Consider the following 6,521-nt stretch of genomic DNA (forward strand, 5'->3'; position numbering starts at 1 on the left):
TTGCCTTAAAAATGTCTGTAATCCTTTCCTTCTTGCAGTTAATAGAACACGTCTTGCTTGACACCTGCCTTTTCTTTTTGTCACGTCAAACACTGCTCAAGAACTGCCGTTATGGGGCTTCCTAAACGAACTCGTGGATACTATTTGATTTTTAAACGCCAGATGCACGTTTGAATATTTATTTAGCGTTGATCGAACATTGGTAAATATAGCACTTGTAAATAACCTTTTCCCTGCACCTATGTATGAAAAGCCGTATCTGTCTCTATTTGGTCAAGATGTTCTTTGCCGTGTTCGTCGAATGTGTATAGCGCCAGCAGCGAAAACATTTTTCTTTAAGTTGCACACTTCCACCCTGCCAGTTAAAACATGGCTTCATGGAAAAGGATACCGTGGAATACAAATTGTAGACTTTGCAACCAACCTGAGACAATAAAATGCTTTATTCCTTGCCGTGATGCATTTTATTTTTGGGACATTTTACAAGGAACAATCAAAAAAGAATTTCCTCTCACACCTTACGGTATCCGGTTCCTTCGTTTCAAAAAGAGAATCAGTAATGCACAATTTGATATGTTTGTGTTATTAGGAGTGTATTCATTATGGAGAAGCCGAATGATCGACAGACATGCCGAGCCACCACGCTCGACAAGGTCTGTCTTTCGAGAAGAGGCTGCTCAAGTGCGGAGTGTGGTTAAAACCTTTGATCCCGTTCCTGAATGGATTTCGTATCTGGACGCTTGTGTTTGTTTGCCCGATTTTTGAGCTTTCATTTGACTGCCTAGCCTGTGTGAATTTGTTTTTCATTTGTATATAAATGTAACGCAACTAATTTTCGCATATAACTACTAATATTTCCATGCAATAAAGAAAAAGAAGTGACTGTATAGCCTAATGGTTACGAAGCTCGCCTTGGGACTTGTGGGTACGCGGGTTCGAATCATGCCTCGGCGGGAAAGTTTATTTTCTTTTATTTATTGAAAGTTTCTTGATACGAACCACAAATTACGGCTGGTTTATAAACTGCTTCGCTGTTAAAAATTTACAGGCTGTCTTGTGTTATATCTAATGGTGAATGCCACTGGTCGATCTGGATAACGTTTCTTTGCTCCGTGGCGAAGAAATTGAATTCCACTGGTCGATCTAGAGGAAGTTTGAGTTTTCCACTGGTCGATTGGGATCAACCCGCTCCGCGACGGATCGTTGCTCGTTGCTCAGCCGAGCAGAGACGGATTTCACTGGAACTCCGACGACGCTTGGCGTCACTTCCGGATTGGTCCGCTGGCTTGTCTGTTTTCACACGGAGGAAGGAAAATATAGGAGGAAGCATTACGTCACGCAGCCAGCCTTGGCAAGCGAACACATCGTGTAGCCAGCAATGGTGGCCCAACACGTGACCTCTTGCGTCGAGATCACGGAGCATCGAGATTTGCTGAGACGTTTGGTTACCGGTAGTTTTTATTCAGTGCGTGCTCGGCCGGCAGCTGCTCACATGCAGGAAGGAAAAAGATTTTTTCTTGGTTCTTTTTCCCTCGGTTTTGTTTTTGTTTATTTCAAGAGTTGCAAATGATTTCGAATGTGTATTGAAAAAAAAACACCGCACATCCACGAAGTGAATAATGATGAGTGGGCGAAGCACAGGGGGATCATTCAGGCAAAACACCGGAAGCCGGCTTCCGGAACCGGAAGTGAAGCCGGAAGCGGTAGCCGGCTTCCGGAAGCCGGAGCTGGCGTACACACACACACACACACACACACCACACACACACATACACACACACACACACACACATATATATATATATATATATATATATATATATATATATACTGTACACGTGTAAAGTATAAAGCGCTGTGCACCGCAGCACCGCACGTGTAAAGTATAAAGCCCTGTACACGTGTAAAGCCCTTGTGCACCGCAGCGCCCCTAGAGGTCTCCATGCAAACCAGAGCTATGGACAACGGACGAGGGACAAGGCTCGGCCCTAAGGTGCTTCGCCCCTCAAAAATCAACCGGCAATAGTACTTCTATCGCGCACTCTGGAGTATCCTCCGTTAGGGTGGCTAGAATTTTAGCCACCCTACATCCGTGCTTTGACGTTTTCACCACGTGTTGGGCCACCACAGTCAGCGTCAATCGCGTTGCGGTAGGCTCCCTCGTTTCTTTTCCTTCCTTCATGTGTTTTCAGCTCTTTTTTGAGGCGTCCATCGTAAATACCACACTGTAGCGCCGGCAGGACGCTGGTCGCGTCGGAGACCCTATAGCGCAGCTACATGGCGCTGTGACAGGCGTTTCACTCCGCTGCATGTTGTTTTGATACGCGGTCAATAAAATTGAGAAAGAGCGGTGGAAACGACGCAACAACGATGGCGCGTAAAGCAGACAGCTATTGAGCCCGTGAGCCAGTAGCGCACCCAGGATCTCTGCCGGGGGGGGGGGGGGGGTTGACAGTTTGCCAATACCATCTAAACAGGACTAATTTTGATTTCTACACGGGAAATTGTCTAAAATGCGCTTTTTGCGAGTGTGCAGACGATTGCGCGTCTGACATCTTAGTTGCAGTACTCAAATGCGTAAAGAAAGAAAAGGGGTTAAACAAAAGGGGGGGGGGGGTTACAACCCCCGAATCCCCCCCCCCCACCCCCCTTCGGTGCGCCACTGCCGTGAGCTCGCCCTAGCCAATAGGCGCTGCCGAAACAGCGGGAGCTTCAGGATAAGGCGACGGCGTCGTCACCGCAATTTCAGCGTTTTTTGCTTCACCCTCGGCGCTTGCCAAAGCGTCCGCTGCACCCACTCCAGCATTCTAGAAGCGCTGCTGAAGGCTTGAGCTGCAAATCATGAAATCGCGATATTGCTGGCGGTATGGCGGGCGCCCAACGTACTTCCGCTGCGTTCCCTGCCGGAGCATGTTTATTTTTCACTGGTCGATCTGCATTGGGTTGCCCCGTGCCATTTTTTGTAGCTCTTTCGTGGATTTAACACACCGCTCTAGATCGACCAGCGAAGACCGATCCCACCGACCGATCTGCGCATGCGCTGGTTTTCCGGTAGTAGCACTGCCAGCATCTTGGTTGTAGTCAGCTGGTCAACCACAGCACCGCAGTCCCCGCTCGTGGGTCACTGCGCACGAGCTTCCCAGACATCTCTGCAACTCCACCACCGAGACAAATTTATGTATTTTAAGAAATTACATCGGCTGTTCATTGCAGCATGCGAGGCAAACGTTGAAAAGTGCCTGCTGCTCTTTCATTTCGGCTGTTAGGCGCTGATTACGCGTTGAGTATCGTATTTGTTTGAGCTTTGTATGTAGTACATGCTGATGTACGCGGTCGTTTTTGCGTTACTATTTTGCACACGTGCATCTCGGTGACTGCAACGTTATGTTTGCTTAGCGACGGACATAATATGATTTGTATACCTGCTGGAGACAGGTTTGAAGTGCGGCTTCGGTTAACAGCGATATCTAGAAGTTCTTAGGTAAGCTAGGCGGCGTTTTAAACAGTGTAGCTGTTTAAGCCGGCCGTTAGTCCGTCCGTCAGGGCCAAAAAATGTGGGCCGATCCAGGCTAAGCATTGTTGGTACTAATGCTTAGCCTGGATGCTTAGTTAAGCTTAGGCAGTCATTGATAGCCAATCAATAGCTAATAAATAATCAATTAATAATTAATAAATTCCGAAAAATGCTGGGGATGACTTGGTAGTGCTTAGCGGAGCCCAATTACATAGCCAATACCTTGCGATAGCCAATCGACCGACGTTGATGGCATATACAATTTCATTAAAAAAGCTTAACTGTCCTCATCAGCAGGTGTTGATACCATAAATTACAAATTCCTTAAGAGTACTGTAGCGTATTCATCTGCTGTCTTGTCATATATTCTTACTCAGTCTTTGCAGAGTTCAGCACTTCCGGACGGCTGGAAGACGGCGAAGGTGATTCCAGTCCATAAGTCTGGTGATATACATAACCCCTTAAACGACCGGCCGATATCCTCAACTTCTATTCCAGGCAAGTTATTAGAGCACATAATCTACTGCAACCTGATTAGTTTTCTGGAGTCTAATAACTTTTTTTGCGTCACAGCAGCATGGTTTTCATAAACCTTATTCTTGTTAGACTCAATTATTACCCTTTACTATTGATTTGTCTTCCGCTTTAGATCGACCTTCAAGTATTGACTGCATCTTCCTTGACTTCGCGAAAGCTTTCGATACCGTCTCACATCGACTGCTATGACTGAAACTTCGCGCTCTCCATCTTGATTGTAGCTTGCTTAAATGGATTGAATGTTTCTTTCAGAATAGAACACAGTACGTTTATGTCATGAACATGACTCTAAATCATGCAATGTAACATCCGGTGTTCATCAGGGGTCAGTGCTTGGGCCTCTTCGTTTTCTAATTATATAATCACCTGCCTAATTTTGTTACTTCTAATATAATACTCTTTGCAGGACGAATGCGTTCTGTACCCGCGTAATTTCTAATGAGTCTGACTCTCCATTCTTCAATATGACCTAATAAAATTTTCTTATTGGTGTGATAAATGACTTATGAACTAAACATTAACAAATGTAAATCAATGAGGGGTCTCCAAAGATTAACCAGTCCATTTCTCAGGGCTATAATCTTAACGGTTGCCCTCTCAGTTCGTCGTCAGCTACAAGTATCTAGGCGCCATATCACTAATAACCTGTCATGGCAGAAACTAAACTCACATCTACTCACGTCATTTTTCACGCGCACAGAACGGTGCTCGTGGAGGTGTCCGTGACACCTTACCTGAACTTCGCGTCTGGTTTTCGGTGCCAGTGTGAGACAAGCAGTGAAGCGATTGCTGCGAAAATGTGTGATTTGTGCTCGGTTCCGACTGAAGGCTGCGAGTTCACCGGCTGCCCCTCCTCCCAGTGATCGTGTGGCAATTCGCGCCTTTTTGGGGTTACGGGAATGGCTTTGCAGGGCCACTTTTTGTGAAAGACTGCAGTGGTGTTAAGTGTACATAGTTAGAGCAATTCAGCTTTGAGCATGTGGTTGGACTTACTGGAAACGCGTTCCTCATGGCCTTCAAAAGATTTTGTGCAAGAATAGTATACTCGGACAGCACTACTACATTTAAGAAAACTGCACGTTAGCTAGCTTCGATGCACCAGTTGTTCGGGAAAGATGAAGTCAGCCAGTAATGCTCTACCCACGGCAGACAGACAGACAGACAGACAAAGAACTTTTATTCAGGTCCTGAGGAACTGCGTTTGGGACGCCCCTTTCAGGGGGAGTCGGTAGCAGTCGCGGGCCGCTCCCACGCAGGACCGGAAGACCGTGGCCCTCCGCCCTCTCGCAGGCCCTCTGGACAGCCCGAAGTTGAACCAAGAGGTCGCCGCTTTTAAGGGCTTCCTCCCAGACCTCTTCGTTGTTGAACTCTGTGTCGCGTAACGCAGGACATTGCCAGAGCATGTGAGCTAATGAGCAGTACGCCTCTCCGCAGTCCGGACATTGCGGTTCGATGTTGGGCGAGAAGTGACTAAATCTGCCCCTCGAAGGGAAACACCCCGTTTGGAGCATCCTAAAGGCCGTCGATTGCGATCGAGTGAGTCTAGGGTGAGGAAGGGAAAAGCCCTCCGCGAAAGATGATAATGAGTCAAGATCTCGTGGAAAGTGAGGAGCGAGTCCCTGTACCTCCCGGCGTCCCGCCTTCGAATCCGCCGGCACCGCCGCGGGGAGCGAAACCTCGCGCACGGTCGTGGGCGAATTCATTGGCGTTGGGAACATCGGGATGTACGTTGGCCCCCATGTGGGCCGGGAACCATTTTATAGTGTGAAACCGGCAGCCCCTCGCTGCCGAGGATGGCCGTTGCTTCCCGCGAGATCGAGCCCGAAGCGAAAGCCCTAGCTGCGGACCACGGCACAACTTGGAAATTTATTGCAGAGAGCTCCTTGGTGGGGTGGCTTTTGGGAGCTGCTAGGATTGTTAAGATGTGCTTTCGCTAGTCATTGGGAAAGGCGTCTGTTGACCTACAGCAACTGAGCACCTTCTGAGTGAAAGTGAAGCCGTTGTCAATTGCAGACCCATAACTTTATTGTGCTATTCTTAAGAACCAGACATTCTAACCCGTCTCATTTTTTTGTTAGGCAGCCGTCTCCTGTATAATCCTAAACTTCGAATGAACGGGGAGAGTGGAATACTGAGCTGCTTAGTTTGCGGGTCCACAGGCAGCTAATATTGGAATGAGTATAAAATCGATGGCTTCGTGAATATCTCCTGACACTTTGAAGCGTTCACATGAGCAAGGCATCAAAAACTTATAGCATAAGTAAAGTGTTGTGATTTATTCACGAAGACAACGCTACCATAATGTCCTGGAAAGCTGGTGTAGTGAGTGACTGCATCCAAAGTAAAGATGGCAACGTACGTGCATGGAAAGTTAAAATACCCAGTGGCTAGAGCTGGTCTGACCTGTGCAGAAACCGTACTCTTTCGAACTCGCCACCTCAGGCGGCCCAGAGTGTGTTAAGTATTAGAG

This window comes from Dermacentor silvarum, chromosome 3, assembly GCF_013339745.2.
Source record: "Dermacentor silvarum isolate Dsil-2018 chromosome 3, BIME_Dsil_1.4, whole genome shotgun sequence".
Taxonomy (NCBI): Eukaryota; Metazoa; Arthropoda; class Arachnida; order Ixodida; family Ixodidae; genus Dermacentor; species Dermacentor silvarum.